Source organism: Mesoplodon mirus (assembly GCF_964341445.2).
Source record: "Mesoplodon mirus genome assembly, chromosome: 5".
Classification (NCBI taxonomy): Eukaryota; Metazoa; Chordata; class Mammalia; order Artiodactyla; family Ziphiidae; genus Mesoplodon; species Mesoplodon mirus.
The window spans coordinates 123,081,927-123,104,220 of record NC_138980.1 but is presented as its reverse complement, the minus strand read 5'-3'; the positions used below and the strand labels follow the sequence as shown (position 1 = coordinate 123,104,220).

The 22,294-nt window shown below is 40.8% G+C and overlaps 1 protein-coding gene across 7 annotated transcripts in view; it reads left to right on the top strand.

Moving 5' to 3' along the window:
* The window catches only part of PDE8B (phosphodiesterase 8B), a gene marked incomplete at its 5' end in the record, with an annotated part of 391,344 nt that overhangs the window by 320,351 nt on the left and 48,699 nt on the right, over positions 1 to 22,294 (top strand). The gene's annotated exons all lie outside the window — the stretch shown is intronic.

The following is a 22,294-nucleotide window of genomic DNA, read 5'->3' as shown; positions in this document are numbered from 1 at the left end:
CTAAAAGGTCATTTGTTTCAACTATAGTCAAAGCAGAGTTTTTCCTCTGAGGATTTTATTCCAGCTTCTGGACCTTCACGGATGTGGCGCCTCTTTTAAATAATTTCTAAGAAGAAAATTCCAGTGAGTATGCCCTCCTGTAGTGCCATTGCTGGAGAAAGAAGCAAGGAGGAGGGAGAATTTGGCATGTTTTCCATTAGGTTTGCTCTGCCCTATTTTGGAGAAATCTGACTCTTGCAGAAATCTGACTCTTGCAGAAATCTGACTCTGGTTTGCTGAAGGCTGAGCTTCTGGTTGTGATTTCAGAGCCCAGCTCCAGGAGACTGAAGAAAGCATGCATTTACTCATCTTCTTCATGACCACCCCATCCCGAAACTTAGAATCACAATGTAAGGAGTGGGGTAAATAAAACTTTTCCTTATTACTTGAGTCAAACAAGATAGATGGCTGTGGACGGGGGGCTGAACAGGTATGACATACGTACCCAGGGGCAAGAGGGGAGGAAGTGAACGGCCCCTCTCAGCCCGGTGCCATTTATATACCGCAGATGCTAGTTGAGTTCTTTCATTCTGAGCATGAACCAGAGCTACAGTACGATGCAGAAAAACCACGGGTGCAGCCTGCTCCCAGGCGGCTTTGAGTCTAGGAGAGGTTGGTCAGGTTTCTGATCATTAGAACTATGAAAGTGAATTTAAGTGCCTAAGCACAGAGCATTGGCAGGTTCAGAACAAGCAGAGGGTCATCCATAAGGAACACCGGACTATGGATATCCCTACAGGAGGAATGTTACAGCTCCCCACCAGCACTGGAGAACAGCAGCACCTGTAAGCACTCATACTAAACGGTGAGAAAGGTGGAAAAGTGAGATTAATGCAGTGGTTCTCAGCCTTGGCTGCATGTTGGAATTACCTGCAGGGTTAAAAAAAAAAATACAGTGATGCCTGAACCCCAGGGGCTCTGATGGAATGGGTCTGGGGTATAGACTGGGCATGAGGGTTTCTAAGAGCTCTGCAGGGAATTTTAATGTACTTGTCAAGGTCAAGAACCACCAGGCTACAGAGTGTTTTGGATCTGGTGTGACCGGTTAGGTGCATCTAGGGAAGTTTCCTGCTGGACGTTTTACAGGGGGATAGGAGTGTGGTTTGACCAGAGGATCACAGAAGGGCAGGCGAAGAGAAGGATGGCCTGTGTGTAACTCACACGGGGAGGGCCAGGCCACAGTGGAACTGCCAGGGGTGGGACCAAGTCTTCATCATCTTTGTATGTCCCTCCTGGGCCTGGGCACACAGAAAATGTCTGTGGAATGGCTGTTTGCATCCTGTGGGAAGGAAGCCTCGGTGTCTGGGTAGCAGTGAGGTTCCTACGTGGGCTCGTCCACAGGCTGCAGATGGACTAGGGAGCACAGGGCACAGCACCGACGCTGAGTTCCAGCAAGTCAGCAGGAAGAGCTTCTCAGACAGGCACTGGCCCTAGAGAAGGCTGATGGAGAAAACCACTGTCCCTGCTGGCTTGAGAGCACTATGGTGGTAGAGACCCTACCTGTCTTCACAGCAAGCACCTGTTCTAGAGCCTGGCACACAGAGCAGGGACAGGGGTGCTCCCAGAATGGACAGGTGATGTTCTGGGCAGTAGTCCCCCCACCTAGGATTGGTCCCAGGCACAGGAGCTTCTCTGTCTGCAGGGCCTGCCCCAAAGGCACTTGACTTCCTTATTATAGGGAGACTTGGGACATATGCAATAGAAATTAATTCCACGGTCTATGTCCCAAGCCCTGTTATCTGTTTCAACTGACAGTATTCTTTTTCTTCCATTTCTCTTCCACATCAATATTTCATGGCTAGGAGATCTGGTAGGGGAAGTAATGGTGTGTATGGGATTCATTTAGTTTTCTGTTTCAATGTAAATGTGAGAAATTCACCCAGTACCCTTTAGGCCATGACAATGACTATTTTTTTAAAAAGTCATTTTCAGTAGCTCATCGATCTTATGGCTCTACAGGGCTGAAACTCCAAGTCTTTTTTTTTTTTTTTTTTTTTTTGCGGTACGCGGGCCTCTCACTGTTGTGGCCCCTCCCGTTGCGGAGCACAGGCTCCAGACGCGTAGGCTCAGCGGCCATGGCTCACGGGCCTAGGCGCTCTGCGGCATGTGGGATCTTCCCAGACCGGGGCACGAACCCGTGTCCCCTGCATCGGCAGGCGGACTCTCAACCACTGTGCCACCAGGGAAGCCCTGAAACTCCAAGTCTTGTTTCCTGGTCACTGTGGGCCCCCTGCTGAGGCTGCCCCCTTTAGCCACAGAGCACAAGGCTCCATGTAAGCATCCAAGTAAGGGGTACCATCCAGATCACGTTCCAGGATCACACAGTGGTGCTGAAGGTCCCGTGCTCCCCCGGGAGGAGCCTGAGACACGTGCTGCAGGGCGGGTCTCAGCTCTCAGGAGCTGCTGCCCTGAGGAGGTGACCTGTGCCGATTGGCAAGGCTCAGGCGGGGAGCTTTCTGCTTCAGAGGAGGTCATTACCCCTCACCGCAGTCCTGCCTCTCCCTCTGGGCCTGAGAACCTCAGCACCTGTGCTTGGGGAACGTATGGCTGCCGAAACACAGCCTTTCCAGGCCAGTTGGCGGGAAGTGGGGAGGCTGGGCCAGCACCTGTACATGTTGCCTTACCTTACCTTTAGATAAATCAGTTAATACTCAGAGGGAATTGTTTCAGTGATTGCTCCAGAGCTGTTTTCTGCATTAGGAATTTAAAGTGACGTTAAAACTATATCATCTTTAAAATATCTAATCAAGACTTGGGGGCTTCAGGGTTCTAGGCTTTGCTCGTGACTGGCAGTCTCCTGATGGCCAGCAAGGGTCCTTCAGTGCAGGTGTGCAATGTCAGGCCGAGAGCAGGCTGGAAGCTAATGGGGACCAGGGGAATCCAGGCCCTCTGGGGCCTCTTGACTCATCAGCTTCTATTGGAGCAGGAGGCTAAACTGCTAGGAAAAAAAGACCTTTCAAAAGTGGTTTTTAGATAATATTGACTGCTATTTGTGAACTTACAAAGAAGAGGGGGTGTTGAAATTTGACTTCCCAAGAAAACACAAAACAAGTGTCTTTCCTAAAAAGGAAAGGGAAAGGAAGACAGGGAAAAAACTTGCCTCATTTTGTTCAGAATGAATCTCCTCCTTATGCAGCTGCTGAAGGTGAGCCAGAGTTCTGATGTACTTTCTGGGATGAGGTCTGTGTTCCTCTTGGTTCAGTGGTGCAGAGAGTGGGTGTCACCCCTTGTGGAGTGCACTGTGCAGAAGAGCTACCCTGTAGCTCTTAATCTCTGGCCCAAACCACACTTTCCAGCTAGTCTTGTTGGCAGTACCCTGACCTTTACCTCTGGAAATACCAGCGGTAACCTGGAGAGTTTTAGGTTTTGCTAAGGTTGTAACAACACTGAGTCACAGACCTAAGTGAGTCATCTGTGTGTCTTTTCATTCACGAGCTGGCTCCCTTGGCTGTCCCTCTGGAATGCGATTGTCACCTCCAACTCATCGGCAGGGGCCCGTGAAGCTGGCGTGGCCTTTGTGACTAATATTCCCCCATGGGAGGATAGGGTTCCTCAAGTGTGAAAATAATTTGATTCCCTGAAGAAATCTTGACCTTTAGCATGCCATTTTCAGCAGCAGCATTTAGAGAAGAAAGCACAATTTCAGGAGGTCTTTCAGGTCCAGCTCTCTTCTTCCTCCAAAAGGACATTCACTTTCTCCACTGAGTTGAAGCTACTCCTTCTCTCCCTAACCATCCTGCACCCCCTGCCAGATTCATCTTCCCAAGATGCCACTCGGATCATTCAGTTCTACCTTAAAAACTTCCAGTGGCTCTCTGTTGCCTGGAAGGGCTGTCAAGGTGATACCATTCCAGAACTTGGCCCCTTGTCACTCCTGTGACATGCTTTCCCCCTGGAGCCTATACTCTAGAAGGCTCAGCTTCTTGGTGCCCTTTTCTGTTCTGGTTCCAAAGTGCCAGTTACATATTCAAAGGCAGATATAGGAATCCAGTTGTCCCCTTCATAGTGGCCTCTGGCCTTTCTGGGCCGTGGCTGTACTTCCTGATGCATCACACAGCCCAGCCCTTGGTCAGGTTCTGTCCAGCTACACTTATCACCCCAAGCAGCTTTCAGTTTCTTCTCCATCCTGCTTCCTCCTTCCTTGAAGGGCTTTATGCAGTGCAAGGTAGGTGACTGATACATTCAGATTAAATTAGGTTATCTGAAGTTATTCATACTTAAGTTACCAGCATCATATCTTACAAGTTAATCACTGGAAAGGGACTTGATGAGATACCCAGAAGGAAAAAGACACCCTCTGTTCTATTCTAGTTTTATTAAGTCAAGTAAACAATACTCAGCTATAGGAAAACAAAGAAAAGTAAAGGGGCATGGGTAGACGCCATCTTAAAGACGCATGGAGGGCTTCCCTGGTGGCGCAGTGGTTGAGAGTCCGCCTGCCGATGCAGGGGACACGGGTTCGTGCCCCGGTCTGGGAAGATCCCACATGCCGCGGAGCGGCTGGGCCCGTGAGCCATGGCCATTGAGCCTGCGCATCCGGAGCCTGTGCTCCGCAACGGGAGAGGCCACAACAGTGAGAGGCCCGCGTACCGCAAAAAAAACAAAAAACAAAAAACAAAAAAAAGACGCATGGAGAAAAGATGGGCATAAGAGTTGTTTTGAACAAAGAATTATCCGTATTCTCTGACAAATGAGGTATTGTGGGGGTGAGACAGAAAGGGGAGCAAAGAATGGCTCCAAATAGGTGGCCAGGGCTTTGGCCAGGGCATTCATGGACAACCACAAATTCAGAGGTGGGAAGGGAGGTCATGGGGCACCAGATGGAGGCCTCTGCTGGACAAGAGAAACTAGGAGGAGGGGGTGTGCTGGGCTGAGGATCTGGGGGCTGGTAGATATGCAGAGGAGAGAGGAATCCAGGGTGATTCCACAGGGACCCACTACACCTGAAAATGATGAAGCACAATACAGTAGTCCCCCCTTATCCATGGTTTCACTTTCCATGGTTAGAGTTACCTGCAGTCAACCATAGTCCAAAAATATTAAATAGAAAATTTCAGAAATAAACAATTCGTAAGTTTCTTTTTTTTGCCTTGAATTAGAGTTGATTTACAATGTTGTATTAGTTTCTGTATATAGCAAAGTGATACATATATATGTATACACTTATATATTCATTTATACATATATATATATTCTTTTTCATCTTCTTTTCCATTATGGTTGATTATAGGATATTGAATAGAGTTCCCTGTGCTATACAGTAGGACCTTGTTGTTTATCTATTTTATATATAGTAGTTTGTATCTCCTAATCCGAAACTCCTAATTTATCCCTCCCCTACCCCCTTTCCCCTTTGGTAAACAGAACTTTGTTTTCTATGTCTGTGAGTCTGTTTCTGTTTCATAAATGAGTTTATTTGTGTCATATTTTAGATTTCACATATAAGTGATAGCATATACTATTTGTCTTTCTCTTTCTGACTTACATCACTTAGTATGATAATCTCTAGGCCCATCCATGTTGCTGCAAATGACATTATCTCATTCTTTTTAATGGCTGAGTAATATTCCTTTGTATATACATACCACATCTTCTCTATCCATTCATCTGTCGATGGACATTTAGGTTCCTTCCATGTCTTGGATACTGTGAATAGTGCTGCTGGGAACATAGGGGTGCATGTATCTTTTCGAATTAGAGTTTTCTCTGGATATATGCCCAGGAGTAGGATTATTGAATCATATGGCAACTCTAATTTTAATTTTTTGAAGAAACTCCATACTGTTTTCCATAGTGGCTGCACCAATTTACATTCCCACCAACAGTGCAGGAGGGTTCCCTTTTCTCTACACCCTCTTTAGCATTTGTTGTTTATAGACTTTTAAATGATGGCCATTCTGACCGGTGTAAGGTGGTACCTCATTGTAGTTTTGATTTTCATTTCTCTAATAACTAGAAATGTTGAGCACCTTTTCATGTCCCTCTTGGCCATCTGTATGTCTTCTTTGGAGAAATGTCTGTTTAGGTCTTCTGTCCATTTTTTGATTGCGTTGTTTGTTTTTTTTTATTATTGAGTTGTATGAGCTGTTTGTATATTTTGGAAATTAAGCCCTTATTGGTTGCATCATTTGCAAATATTTTCTCCCAGTCTGTAGGTTGTTTTTTCATTTTGTTTATGGTTTCCTTTGCTGTGCAAAAGCTTTTATTGTGACTATATAGTATCCGGTCTTACATTTAGGTTTTTCATCCATCTTGAATTTATTTTTGTATATAGTGTTAGAGAATGTTCTAATTTGATTCTTTTACATGTAGTTGTCCAATTTTCCCAGAACCACTTATTGAAGACACTGTCTTTTCTCCATTGTATATTCTTGCATCCTTTGTCATAGATTGACCATAAATGTGTGGATTTATTTCTGGGTTCTCTGTCCTATTGCATTGATCTATATGTCTGTTCTTGTGCCAGTACCATACTGTTTTGATGACTGTAGCTTTGTAGTATAGTCTGAAGTCTGGACGCAATCTTCCTCCAGCTCTGTTCTTCTTTCTCAAAATTGTTTTGGCTTATTTGAGGTCTTTTGTGTTTCCATACAGATTTTTAAAATTTTGTTTCCAGTTCTGTGAAAAATGCCATTGTTAATTTGATAGGGATTGCATTGAATCTGTAGAATGCCTTGCATAGTATAGTCATTTTAATGATATTAATTCTTCCAATCCAAGAACATGTTGTATCTTTCCATCTGTTTGTGTCATCTTCAATTTCTTTCAGCAGCATCTTATAGTTTTCAGAGTGCAGGTCTTTTGCCTCCTTAGGTAGGTTTATTTCTAGGTATTTTATTCTTTTTGATGTGATGGTAAATGGGATTGTTTCCTTAATTTCTCTTTCTGTTGGTTCATTGTTAGTGTATAGAAATGCAACAGATTTCTGTATATTAATTTTGTATCCAGCGACTTTATCAAATTCGTTGATGAGCTCTAGTAGTTTTCTGGTAGCATCTTTAGGATTTTCTATGTAGAGCATCATGTCATCTGCAAACAGTGACAGTTTTATTTCTTTTCCAATTTGGATTCCCTTTATTTCTTTTTTTTTTCTCTGATTGCTGTGGCTAGGACTTCCAAAACTATGTTGACTAAAAGTGATGAGAGTGGGCATCCTTGTTCCTGATCATAGACGGAATGTTTTCAGCTTTTCACCATTGAGTATGATGTTAATGGTGGATTTGTCATGTATGGCCTTTATTATGTTGAGGTATGATCCCTCTGTGCCTACTTTCTGGAGAGTTTTTATCATCAGTGGATGTTGGATTTTATCAAAAGCTTTTTCTGCATCTATTGAGATGATCATATGGTTTTTATTCTTCAGTTTGTTAATGTGGTGTATCACATTGATTGCTTTGCAAATATTGAAAAATCCTTGCATCCCTGGGATAAATCCTGCTTGATCATGGTGTATGATCCTTTTAATTGTATTGTTGGATTTGTTTTGCTACTGTTTTGTTGAGGATTTTTGCATCAGTGTTCATCAGGGATATTGGCTTGTACTTTTCTTCTTTGTGATCTCTTTGTCTGTTTTTGGTATCAGGGTGATGATGGCCTTATAGAATGAGTTTGGAAGTATTCCTTCCTCTGCAATTTTTTGGAATGGTTTTAGAAGGATAGATGTTAACTCTTCTCTCAATGTTTGGTAGAATTTACCTGTGAAGCCATCTGGTCCTGGACTTTTGTTTGTTGGGAGTTTTTAAATTATTAATTCAATTCCAGTATTGGTAATTGGTCTGTTCATATTTTCTATTTTTTCCTGATTTGGTCTTGGGAGATTATACCTTTCTAGGAATTTGTTCATTTCTTCTAGATTATCCATTTTATTGGTGTATAGTTGCTCATAGTAGTCTCTTATGATCCTTTGTATTTCTGTGGTGTCAGTTATAACTTCTTTTTTATTTCTGATTTTATTGATTTGGGCCCTTTACCTTTTTTTCTTGATGACTCTGGCTAGAGGTTTATCAGTTTTGTTTATCTTTTCAGAGAACCAGCTTTTAGTTTCATTGACCTTTTCTATTATTTCCTATTATTTTTTTAGTCTCTATTTCATTTATTTTTGCTCTGATCTTTAGATATCTTTCCTTCTACTAACTTTGGGTTTTGTTTGTTCTTCTTTTTCTGGTTGCTTTAGGTGTGAGGTCAAATGGTTTATTTGAGATTTTTCTTGTTTCCTGAGGTAAGCTTGTGTCACTGTAAACTTCCCTCTTAGAAATGATTTTGCTGCATTCCATAGGTTTTGGATAGTTGTGTTTTCATTATCATTTGTCTCTAGGTATTTTTTGATTTCCTCTTTGATTTCTTCAGTGATCCATTAGTTGTTTAGTAGCATATTGTTTAAACTCCACGTTTGTGTTTTTTTGCAGTTTTTTTCTTATAGTTCATTTCTAACCTCATAGTGTTGTGGTTGGAAAAGATGCTTGATGCGATTTCAGTTTTCTTAAATTTACTGAGGCTTGCTTTGTGGCCCAGGATGTGTATCCTGGAGAATGTCCCATGTGCGCTTGAAAAGAATGTGTATTCTGCTGCTTTCGGATGGAAGCAATATCAATTAAGTCCATCTGGTCCAATGTGTCACTTAAGGCCTGTGTTTCCTTATTGATTTTCTGTCATTCATTTAGGTAAGTGGGGTGTTAAAAGTCCCCCACTATTATTGTGTTACTGTCAATTTCTCATTTTAAAAAAAAAATTTTTTTTTTATGTCTGTTAACAATTGCCTTGTATATCGAGGTGCTCCTTTGTTGGGTTGCATATGTATTTACATTTGTATTATCTTCTTCTTGGATTGACCCTTTGATCATTATGTAGTGTCCTTCTTTGGCTCTTGTGACAGTCTTTATTTTCAAGTCTATTTTGTCTGATATAAGTATTGCTACTCCAGCTTTCTTTTGATTTCCATTTGTGTGGAATACCTGAAACCCTCAGTTTCAGTCCGTATGTGTCTCTAGATCTGAAGTGAATCTCTTGTAGGCAGCGTATATATGGGTCCTGTTTTTGTATCCATTCAGGAAGTCTCTGTCTTTGGGTTTGAGCATTTAGTCTGTTTACATTTCAGGTAATTATCAATATGTATGTTTCTATTGCTATTTTATTGATTGTTTTGGATTTGTTTTTATACGGTGTTTTCCCCCCTTTCTTCCTTTGTTCTCTTGTGATTTGATGACTATCTTTAGTGTTATGTTTGGATTCCTTTTTCTTTTTTGTGTGTATGTCTATTATAGATTTCTTTTTGCAGTTACCATGAGGTTTTTATATAGCAGTATATATATGTATGCTTGTTTGAAGTTGCTGATCTCTTAGTTTCAAATGCATTTTAGATACCCTGCATTTGTACTCTCCTCCCCACGTGATTACTGTTTTTGATATCATATTTTACATCTAATTGTTTTGTGTACCCATTAACTGCTTATTGTGGATACAAATGATTTTACTACTTTTGTCTTTTAACCTCCCTATTAGCTTTGTATGTGGATGATTTCCTACATTTATTGTATATTTGCCTTTACCAGTAAGCTTTCCCATTTTTTAATTTTCTTGTTTCTAGTTGCGGCCTTTTCTTTTCCACCTAGAGAAGTTCTTTAGCATTTGTTGTAAAGCTGGTTTGGTGCTGTTGAATTCTTTTAGCTTTTGCTTGTCTGTAAAGCTTTTGATTTCTCCATCAAATCTGAATAAGAGCCTTGCTAGGTCGAGTATTCTTTTTTTTTCAATGATAATATAGTTTTAATAATAATAACCCAAAATAGAAAGTCTATATGTGGCCTTTTACTAAAAATTTGTTTTCATGAAATTAGTTCTGTAACTAGAATGGTTTTATATACATATGGATTGGAATTTTACAAATGCGAGGATATATCATATTTGAAATCTGTAAGTTTTCTAGACTCTTATTTATACACTTAGACAATATATGTTCACCATTACCTTGTGCAACATAATATTCATCCAAATTATAACTAAAAGATCATAAAATCACCTTTTATTGATTAAAAAGGGGTCTTAACACTGCAAATACCAATCAGAAAAGCTGAGTAAAAATGTTTGTTAGTCATGCCAGGGTTTCAACCACGGGTTGTGTTGCGCAAATGGCAGTACAAGGATACCCCCTCTAAGAACAATGAGAGAAGCCAGATAAAACACAAAGTTCTAAGTTTGAAGTCATCACAGAGCTGCTGAGACAACCAGGAATTGAGAGGCTAAGAGGCTGGGGAGAAGGGAACTCAGGAGAGATGAGCCTACTTCTTTGACCTGTTTTTCACCTTGGGGGATTTGCTGGTTTCTTTTTTTTTTTTTTTCCACACACACACACACACACACACACACTGTATTTTATTTTTACAAGAGATAAATAAACTGACACCAAGCATTGTAAATGGATGTAGGTCAAGTATTCTTGTTTGTAGATTTTTCTCTTTCATCACTTTAAGTGTATCATGCCACTCTCTTCTAGCCTGCAGAGTTTTTGCTGAAAAGTCAGCTGATAGCCTTATGGGAGTTCTCTTGTATGTTGTTTGTTGCTTTTCCCTTGTTGCTTTTATTTTTTTTTAATATTTATTTATTTATTTAGGCTGTGCCAGGTCTTAGTTGGGACATGCAGGATCTTCGTTGCGGCATGCGGGATCTTTAGTTGCAGCATGTGGGCTCGTAGTTGTGGCACGCATGCGGGATCTACTTCCCTGACCAGGGATCAAACCCGGGCCCCCTGCATTGGGAGTGTGGAGTCTTACCCACTGGACCACCAGGGAAGTCCCTCCCTTGTTGCTTTTAATGTTCTCTCTTTGTCTTTGTCATTTTGATTACAGTGTGTCTTGGTGTGTTCCTCTGTGAGTTAATCTTGTATAGGACTCTACACTCCCTGGACTTGGGTGACTGTTTCCTTTCACAGGTTAGGGAAGTTTTCAGCTATTATCTCTTGAAATATTTCCTCAGGCCCTTTCTCTCTCTCTTCTCCTTCTGGAGCCCCTATAATGTGGATGTTAGGGCACTTGATGTCATCCCAGAGGTCTCTTAAACTGTCCTCATTTCTTTTCATTCTTTTTTCCTTTTTCTGCTCTGTAGTAGTGATTTCTACTATTCTGTCTTCCAGCTCACTGATTCATTCTTCTGCTTCATTTAACCTACTATTGATTCCATCTTGTGTATTTTTCATTTCTGTTATTGTATTCTTCAATTCTGTTTGGTTGTTCTTTATATTTTCTAATTCTTTGTTAAAAATTTCAGATTTCTCACTCTGTGTATCCATTCTTCTCCCAAGTTCTTTGATCATCTTTACTGTCATTACTCTGAACTCTTTCTTGGATAGATTGCCTCATCTTTACTGTCATTACTCTGAACTCTTTCTTGTATAGATTGCCTATCTCCATGTCACTTTCTTCTGGGGTTTTGTCTTGTTCCTTCATCTGAAACATATCCCTCTGTTGTCTCATTTTGTTTAAATTTTTATTTGTATTTTTATGTATGTGGTAGGTTGGTTACATTTCTTGACCTCAGAGAAGCGTCCCTCTGTAGGAGACATCCTGTGCATCCCAGCAGTGCACTCTCCTTTCATCACCAAGGGCCAGGGGCCAGCTGGTCCCAGGGTAGTGTCTGGCCTGCATTTGCAGATTCGGTCTGCAGGCTGCAGGACCATACTTTTCTTGCTTCTGATGTCTGCCCCCTGGTGGGTGAGACTGGTCTAGAGGCTGGTGCAGGCTTCCTTGTGAGAGGGGCTGGTGCCTGCCTACTGGTGGCTGGAGCTGGTTCTTGGCCCTCTGGTGGGCAGGGCCATGTCTAGGGGCATGTCTAGAGGGCTCAGAAGTCTTTAGGCAGCCTGCCTGCTTATGGGTGGGGCTGTGTCCCCACCCAGTTAGTTGTTTGTCCTGAGGCATCCCAACACTGGAGCATACATGCTGTTGGGTTGGGCCATGACTTGGTGCTAATGACCCAAGCAAGATGTCAGCCTCCAAGAGAGTCTATGCAGATGAATACTCCCAATATACCTGCCACCAGTGTCTATGTCCCCTGGGTGAGCCACAGCTGTGCCCTGCCTCCCCAGGAGACCCTCCAAGACCAGCAGGTAGGTCTGGCCCAGGCCTCTATGAAATTACTGCTTTTTCCCTTGGTCCTGGTGCAACATGAGATTTTGTGTACACCCTTTAAGAGTGGAGTCTCTATTTCCCCCAATCCTGTGTAGCTCCTGCAATCAAGCCCTGCTGGCCTTCAAAGCCAAATGCTCTGGGGGCTCCTTTTCCCAGTACCGGACTCCTGGGCTCGGGGGCATGGCATGGGACTCAGAACTCTCACTTCTGTGGGAGAACCTGTCTAATATAATTATTCTCCAGTTTGTGGGTCACCACACAGGGCAGGGGCAGGAGGAGGTGAGGTATGGGACTTGATTATTGCGAGTCCACCCCTCCTGTTGGTCTCACTGTGGTTCCTTCTTTTGTCTTTAGTTGTGGAAGATCTTTTCTGGTAGGTTTCAGACTTTTTCAATGATGGTTGTTATGCAGATTGTTGTGATTTTGGTGTGCTTGTAGAGGAGGTGAGCTTAGGATCCTTCTTTTCCACCATCTTGGCTGCTCTCTCTCTGTTTCTGTTTTGTTATATTCATTCATTTTGCTTTTTAGATTCCATGTATAAGTGATTACATACAGTATTTTTCTCTGACTTATTTCACTAAGCATAATACCCTCCAAGTCCATCCATGTTTTTGCAAATGGCAGAATTTCATCCTTTTTATGACTGATATTCCATAGTAGGTATGTATATATGTATATATGTGTGTGTGTGTATATATATACCACATTTTGTTTATCCATTCATCTGTTGATGGACATAGATTGCTTCCATATCTTGACTGTTATAAATAAAGCTGCTGTGAACATTGGGGTGCATATATCTCTTCAAATTAGTGTTTTTGTTTTCTTCAGATAAATACACAGGAGTGGGATTGCTGGATCATATGATAGTTCTATTTTTAATTTTTTGAGGAATCTCCATACTATTTTCCACAGTGGCTGCACTAGTTTACATTCCCACCAACAGCATACTAGGGTTCATTCCATTTTCTCCACATCCTTACCAACATTTGCTGTTTGTAGGCTTTTTGATGATTAACCATTCTGACAGATGTGAAGTGATGTCTCACTGTGGTTTTGATTTGCATTTCCTTGATGATTAGTGATGTTGAGCATCTTTTCATATGCCTGTTGGCCATCTGTGTATCTTCTTTGGAAAAATGTTTGTTCAGGTCTTTTGCCCACTAAATTGGATTGTTTATTTTCTTCATATTGACTTGTATGAGCTGTTTATATGTTTTGGATATTAACCTCTTACCAGTCATATCATTTGCAATTATTTTCTCCCATTCAGTATGTTGTCTTTTCATTTTGTCAGTGGTTTTTTTTTTGCTGCACAAAAGCTTTTAAGTTTAATTAGGTTCCATTTATTTATTTTTCCTTTTGTTTTCTTTGCCTGAGGAGACAGGGATAAAAAAATATTGCTACAACTTACATCAAAGGGTGTTCTGGATACATTTCATTTCTTTTTCTTGCCTTAAAGCAGTGAATCGAGCCCTCATCACAGTGTTGAATAGAAGTGATAAAGCAGACATTATTGCCTCATAGCTAATTCTGGGGGGAGAGCATCATTAAATATGATGTTAACTATAAGTTTTTTGTATCTAATACTTACTAGTTTAAGGAAGTTTCTTTCTATTATTAGTCTGCTGAGAGTTTTTTTTTTTTTAATCAGGAGTGGATATTGGGTTTTATCGAGTGTTTTTTTTTTTTTCAGTCTATTGAGATGCCTTTTTTTCCCATTTAGTCTGTTAATATGGTGAATTTTATTGACTTTCAAATGTTAAATCAACCTTCACTTCTTGGCATAAATGCCATTTGTTGTATTATCCTTTTTACACATTGTTAGATTTGATTTGCTAACATGTTAAGAATTTTTGCATCTATGTTCATGTGGGATATTAGTTTCTAGTTTTCTTTTCTTGTAATGTCTTTGTCTAGTTTTGGGACCAGTGTAATGTTGGCCACATAGAATAAGTGGGGAAATATTTCCTCCTCTTTGTTTTTCTGGAAGAGGTTGAGAATTGGCATTATTTGTTCCCTAAATATTTCATAGAATTCCTCATCTGGGCCTGAAACTTTTGGTTTCACTGATTTTATCTATTTTGTGTGTGTGTGTGTTCTATTCTATTGATTGCTGCTTTGATCTTTTTTTTTTTTTTTTGTGGTATGCGGGTCTCTCACTGTTGTGGCCTCTCCCGTTGTGAAGCACAGGCTCCGGACACGCAGGCCCAGTGGCCATGGCTCACGGGCCTAGCCGCTCCACGGCATGTGGGATCTTCCCGGACCGGGGCACGAACCCGTGTCCCCTGCATCGGCAGGCGGACTCTCAACCACTGCCTCACCAGGGAAGCCTGCTGCTTTGATCTTTATTATTTCCTTTCTTCTGCTTACTTCAGGTTTACTTGCTGATCTTTTTCTGATTTTTAAAGATAGAAGCTGCGGTTATTTTTTCTAACATAAATATTTACTGCTATAAATTTCCCTCTAAGTATTGCTTTAGTGCATCCCAAAATTTTGATATGTTGTTGTTTGGGAGGTCCCAAGACCACCCATATGTTTGGAGATTCACTAAAAAGACTCAGGGACACAGAGGCAGTTGTACTCATGGCTATAGTTTATTACAACAATCATAAAAGGGAAAAGATATCAGGCAGAGTCTGGAGGAAAACAAGCATAGGCTTCCAGTGTTCTGCCCTTCCTTTCCCCAGATGATGTCACACAGAACAAGCTCCTTTCTGTAGCAGCAGAGTGCAACAACGTGTGTGCAGTATTTTCACTCCTGTACTCAAAGTCCAAGGCTTTTACTAGGAGCTGGTCCTAGTAGCACAAGAGCCAGCCACAAATATCAAAATTCCTATCTCCCAGAAGGAAAGCAGGTGTCAATACCCCAAATAGGCTAAACAGTCTTATCATTGTAGGGAACATTCCAAAAGTCAAGTTCACAGACACCAGCCAATGGCCAACCCTGAAAACAGGCTCCTCTGAAGATTACAACCTCAGACCTGCTCTCTAAACTCTTTCTTGCACTACATATTTTCATTTTCATTTAGTTCAAAATGCTTTCCAATTTCCCTTTTGATTTCTACTTTGGTTCTTGGGCTATCCAAAAGTATGGTTTTTAGTTTCCAAATATTTGGGGATTTTACTGATACTTTTCTACTATTGGTTTTTAATTTAACTCTGTGTGATCAGAGAACATACTTTGTGTGATTGTGTGAATCCATTTAAATTTTTTGAAACTTGTTTTTATGGTCAGATAAATGTCCATCTTAGTCAACATTTCAAGTTCATTTGAAAACAATGTGTATTCTTTTGTTGGGTAGTGTTCTATAAATGCCAATTAGGTCAAAGCGGTTGATTATGTTCTTCATATTTTATATATTTTTACTAATTTTGTCTAGTTCTGTCAGGTTCTGAAAGAACAGTGTTAAGATCCTCAACTGTCATTATGAGCTCGTCTCTTTCTTTAATTCTATCAATTCTTATTTCATGTGTTTTGAAGCTCCATTGTTAAGTAATATACATTTATGATTATTATGTCTTTCTAATGAATTGACCCTTTTATCATTATGAAAAGTTCCTCTTTATATCTTTTTTTAATAAATTTATTTATTTTTGGCTGTGTTGGGTCTTCGTTGCTGTGCGTGGGCTTTCTCTAGTTGCCACGAGCGGGGGCTACTCTTCGTTGTGGTGCACAGGCTTCTCATTGCGGTGGCTTCTCTTGTTGCAGAGAATGGGCTCTAGGCGTGCAGGCTTCAGTAGTTGTGGTGCGAGGGCTCAGTAGTTGTGGCTTGTGGGCTCTAGAGCACAAGCTCAGTAGTTGTGGCACACGGGGTTAGTTGCTCTGCAGCATGTGGGATCTTCCCAGACCAGGGCTCGAGCCCATGTCCTCTGCATTGGCAGGCGGATTCTTAACCACTGTGCCACCAGGGAAGTCCCTCCTCTTTATATCTGATAATACTCTTTATTTTCAAATCTATTATATTTTTTATATTAATATAGCCACTCCAGCCTTCTTATGTTTATTAGTTTGAATGATGTATCTTTTTCCATCCATTTACTTTCAATGTGTATGTCTATTTAAGGTACATTTCTTATAGACAGCATATAGTTAGATTTTGATTTTTTATCAATTCTGACAATCTCTGTATTTTAATTGGAGTGTTTACTCCATTGACATTTGATGTAATTATTCATATGGCTGGATTCAGGTCTACCATTTTATCATTTGCTTTTTGTTTGTCCCTCTGTTTTGTTTTTATTTCTCTGTTCCTTTATACAGGTCTTCTTTTAGATTATTTGGATAATTTTTTAAGTGCTCTTTTATCTATTGGCTTTTTGTTCAATTTCTTTTCATTTTTTGATAGTTGCTCTAGGAATTATCATATATATCCTTAACTTTACACAAGCTACTTAAGCTAATATTGTACCATTCACGAGAAACATAGCAACCTAGCAACTATAAGTTCCACTTAACCACTCTCCTATTCTGTATGCTGTAGTTTTCATATATATTACATCTGTATACATTATAAACCCCATAAGACAATGGTATGATTTTGCCTTGAACACATGTATATTAAAGAAATTAAGAGACATTTTCTCTAGTATTTACCTAAGTATTTGCCATTTCTGAGTGCTGAAGACTGATGAGAAGGCAGTGTGCACAGTTGTTCTGTCCTTCACCCTGTCTCTTTCCAGTTCTGTGCCCTTGGGTAAACCTCAGCACTTGGCCTGAGTGCCTCCCTCTATGACATGTCAATAGCTGTTTTAACTGCCTGCAGGCTGTGGACTGAACCAGACAGTCTCTCCCACATACACCTCAACTCTAGGGTGTCTAATTCTTGAGAGGTTGCTCTCTCGATGTGGATTTTTTGACACTGAAACGGTTCTCAGTGGACAAAGCCGTCTCCTTACTAGGAGCTTTCAAACTAGTTGCCACATACGTGACGGTTTAGATGCTGTGCTGTGGCCTCTGATGTAACCACTAAGGAAGCTCCAGCTGTGTCTCTAGGCCCCTCTACTGACAGATGTCTTGATAGGGTGATGAACAGTCCCCTACACTTGGACTGCAGTGCCTTCTGCCCTGAAGCAGACCCGCCTGCACAGTGTCAAGGTGGGTAGTTTCATCTCTTGAGGAAGCCTGGGGGCCCAAGGGTATGTGTGCTACTGTGAGAACCTTCTGGGGATGAAAGCTCCACGTGAACAGCCCCAGGCACAGAGGGTCAGGTTAGACAGGTAGACCAGTCTAAATGATCCCAAATAATTTGTTACCTGGACAGGACCAAGACTGTAACAAAAAGTATTTAAAATTTAAATCTATGTGGGTGTCCAGCTGCTTTTCAGACAGGAACTTCAGATATGTTTTTCTTGTACATTTTAAGCATTAATAGTACTGGAGTCTGTAAAACTGAAAGCTAGGATAGAGGAAATAACACTCTGTTTAGAGTGAGAATGTATCTCATGACTCTATTTGATGCCATCTGTTCCTATCTCCCTTCCATCAACCAGGCCACCCCAGAAAATTAAATCTCTCTGTAATATCCTCCCGCAGCTAGCCTGTCATCACAGAACTCCACTCATAGCCATTACTGACTTGAAGGAAAAGTTATAATTACAGCCTTCGAGTAATGTTGCTCCTGCTTGGACTTAATTGGCATTTTTATTGTGTTTGGAAGGGAGAAAACTGTCCATGCCATATGGAAGTTGTATACTTTTTAAAAATTATGAATGCTGCTTGATTCATCCATCTTGTTACCCTTTATCAGGGTGGAGAGGTGTGTTTCATACCCCTCGGTGCCTTCATTCCTAAAGGAGCATTTCCAGACCAAATTAAGTTAATGGTCTCACTAGTATTTCTTAACAGGTGGCATCAGCCCCTAGATGTGCAGCTTAGGACCAGAAATGGCTGTAGTGTTCCATGCAGTGACACAGAAGTGGGAGACGTAGGCAGTGCAGAGCTGTGCAGAGATCCCCTGAGAATTAGGAGACAGCAATAGCTGCTGGGAACTGTGTCACACACTGCTGAGCATAGGTCCACCCATCTGACACACAAGGAAACTACACTCAGAAGGGGACTGGCCTGCCAGATCCGCTAGCTGGTCAGTGTGACTCCTACAGCCTCTCCAGCTGACACAGTGCTGCCTACCCCCTTCCCCAGCACCATCAGCCTGACTGAGTAGCAGATCACTCCTCTCTAAAACCAGGGTTTTGTCTGGGTCTGCTTTCATTCTCTGTTAAAGGAAGTCCTCAGCTTCTTCAGCAGAAGAAAGGGGCCAGGTATGAGGAGCTCCAGACCTCTACCCAGCCCATGCTGTTCCAACTGAAGTCACTCTGCTTTACCTTTTTTATATTTTGGGAGAGTTAATTCAAAGAAAGCTTTCTGCAGCTAAACCCTGGTGTGGCGCTACCCCTGTCCAGTGTGATCAGTGCCAGAGCTGGAGGTGATTGAGTCATTATCATTGTCAGTATGTGCTACTTACCTGCCCTGTCTGCATCCACAAGCCCTACCCATGCTTCTCAATGTCCCCCACCAAACCTAATCCTCCAACCAGGCCTGATTCCTCCCTGCTGAAGCCAGGGCATTTCAGGGGCCGAGGATGGGCACATCACTTATGACTGTTTCCCCTACTTCACTCCTAGACTTTGATTATTTCCATATTCAGGCACCACCTGACCTATTCATATTTAATTTTACTTTAGAAGGAGTCACTTTAAAAAAGACTTCTTTTAATTGAAGTCTAGTTGATTTACAATGCTGTGCCAATCTCTGCTGTACAGCAAAGTGACTCAGTTATACACATATAGACATTCTTTTTTATATTCTTTTCCATTATGTTTTATCACAGGATATTGAATATAGTTCCCTGTGCTATCCAGTAGGACCTTGTTGTTTATCCATACTATATATAATAGTTTACGTCTGCTAATCCCACACTCCCAATCCATCCCTCCCCCACCTCCACCTTGGCAACCACAGGTCTGTTCTCTATGTCTGTGAGTCTGTTTCTGTTTTGTAGATAGGTTCATCTGTGCCATATTTTAGATTCCACATATAAGTGATATCATATGGTATTTGTCTTTCTGACTTACTTCACTTAGTATGATAATCTCTAGTTGCATCCATGTTGCTGCAAATGGCATTATTTCATTCTTTTTTATGGCTGAGTAGTATTCCATTGTATATATGTACCACATCTTCTTTATCTATTCATCTGTCAATGGACATTTAGGTTGTTTCCACATTTTGGCTATCGTGAATAGTGCTTCTGTTAAAATAGGGGGGCATGTATCTTTTTGAATTATAGTTTTCTCTGGGTATATGCCCAGGAGCGGGATTGCTGGGTCATATGGTAATTCTATTTTTAGTTTTCTGAGGAACCTCCATACTGTTTTCCACAGTGGCTGCACCAACTTACATTCCCACCAACAGTGTAGGAGGGTTCCCTTTTCTCCACACCCTCTCCAGCATTTGTTATTTGCAGACTTTTTAATGATGGCCATTCTGACCACTGTGAGTTGATACCTCATTGTAGTTTTGATTTTCATTTCTCTAATAATTAGTGATGTTGAGCATCTTTTCATGTACCTACTGGCCATCTGTATGTCTTCTTGGGAGAAATGTCTATTAAGGTCTTCTGCCCATTTTTCAATTGGGTTGTTTGTTTTTTTTGTTGTTGAGTTGTATGAGCTGTTTGTATATTTTGGAGATTAAGCCCTTGTCAGTCACATCATTTGCAAATATTTTCTTCCATTCCGTGGGTTGTCTTTTCTTTCTTTCTTTTTTTTTTTTTAAGGTTTCCTTTGCTGTGTAAAAGCTTGTAAATTTGATTAGGTCCCATTTGATTATTTTTGTTTTTATTTCTGTTGCCTTAGGAGTTGACCTAAGAAAACATTGGTACAATTTATGTCAGAGAATATTTTGCCTATGCTCTCTTCTAGGAGTTTATGGTGTCATGTCTTATGTTTAAGTCTTTAAGCCATTTTGAGTTTATTTTTGTGCATGGGGTGAGAGTGTGTTCTAACTTTACTGATTTACATGCATCTGTCCAACTTTCCCAGAACCACTTGCTGAAAAGACGATTTTTTTCCCCATTTTATATTCTTGTCTCCTTTGTCAAAGATTAATTGACCATAGGTGTGTGGGTGTATTTCTGAGCTCTGTATTCTGCTCCATTGATTCGTATGTCTGTTTTTATACCAGTATCACACTGTTTTGATTACTGTCGCTTTGTAGTATTGTCTGAAGTCTGGGAGAGTTATGCCTCCTGCTTTGTTTTTTTCCTCAGGATTGCTTTGGCAATTCTGGGTCTTTTATGGTTCCATATAAATTTTTGGATTATTTGTTCTAGTTCTGTGAAAAATGCCATGGGTAATTTGATAAGGATCGTATTAAATCTGTAGGTTGCTTTGGGTAGTGTTGGCCATTTTAACAATGTTAATTCTTCCAATCCAAGAGCATGGAATATCTTTCCATTTCTTTGAATTGTCTTTAATTTCCTTTATTAATGTTTTATGGTTCTTAGTGTATAAGTCACCTCCTTGGTCAGGTTTATTCCTAGGTATTTTATTCTTTGGTGCTATTTTAAAAGGTATTGTTTCTTTACATTCCCTTTCTGATATTTCATTATTAGTGTAAAGAAATGCAACTGATTTTTTAATGTTAATCTTGTATCCTGCTACTTTGCTGAATTCATTTATTAGATCTAGTAGTTTTTGTGTGGAGTCCTTAGGGTTTTCTATATATAGTATCGTGTCATCTGCATATGGTGACAGTTTTACCTCTTCCAAGAAGGAGTCACTTTTAAAACTTTATATCATCACAGTAATCGCTACCATAAAATGGAATACCACAATAGTTAGCCATAATGAAAGTTAACAGTAAAATAGATGTAGTAGAAAAAAACCCACAGTGTTAGTAAATCTAGAAAGCTATGGCTGTTGGTTGAAAGTTTGGAGACTGAGCCCCCTCTCCTTGGAAAGTGGTAGGTGTTAAAGACCCACCAACCTGAGGCTTTCTCCTTGATAAACCCAGAAGGCTTGGAAAAACATTAAAAGACAAATGACTTGAATATATGATTCCAGGTTATTTAGCATCAAGTTTTGGAATGCCCTTAACTTACCTTTTAACCCCTCAGCATCACACCCTTTGTGAAATGCTATCTTGGCACTTTTGAACCAGCTTCCTGAAACTATCTGTTTTGTTTTCTGTCACATCCCCAGTGTCTAGAACATTACCTACACACATAGTACACGCTCAACACGGAGTGAATAAGTTCGTTGTGACAGTACTTGTTTTTTGTCCCCTATTAGTAAATCCCTTGAGAGCAGGGACTAGGTCCTAACCACCTTTGTCTCACAGGCCCAATAAATATTTCTTGAATTGAATTAGAAGATGAGGTATCAATTAGAGATGGCCTTTTTCTCCTGGGGGTGATTGTTCACAAAATGTAAGCAAAGAGTCTAATGAGCAGCGTTTTCAGAACCTCAGCACACACAATGATAACACTGTTTTACAGTTCTGTACTCTCATTACTAATTTTTCCTTTGTGCTGTCCCACCTCTGGGTAGCTTTCAGAGGGCCTGATTTATTAAGCAAAGGTCCTGCTGATTGCTTCTATCTTATGCTAATCTCAGTGCAAGCGAAGTCTGGGTGTCATTAAGCAGTTTAATGCATCTCTGTTGAGTGCTGGGGTAACAGGAGTGAGAAAATGTTAGATCATTGCAGTTCCCTCATTCTCTTGACAAAGTCTAGCAGGCGTCTGAGTTTACACAATAGAACATTTAGCAAAAGTCAGTCATCCGTCATGGATAGTTCTTTGAGAGCAAGAAACTTTAAGCAAAATGCAATTTCTTTCATATAAGTTTATATATAAGTTTTATATATGTTTCTCTTTGTCACTGAGCAGTGAGGGGACACAGGCTAGAGAAATGATGGCATAGAAGTGAGAAACACAAATGTGCTGCTTATGTGTCTACCTTAAAGGAAATGATTTCTGTAAACTAAAATCAATCCTGAAATAGCAAGCAGTGCTGCATCCAGATTCTCAACAAACAGGATACATCTATGAAAGAGCAGGCTGAGGGAACCAGCATTATCCGGGCACCCACTGTTTGCTAGGCCAGTGGTTCTCAAAGTAGGGCCACTAGATCAGCAGCCT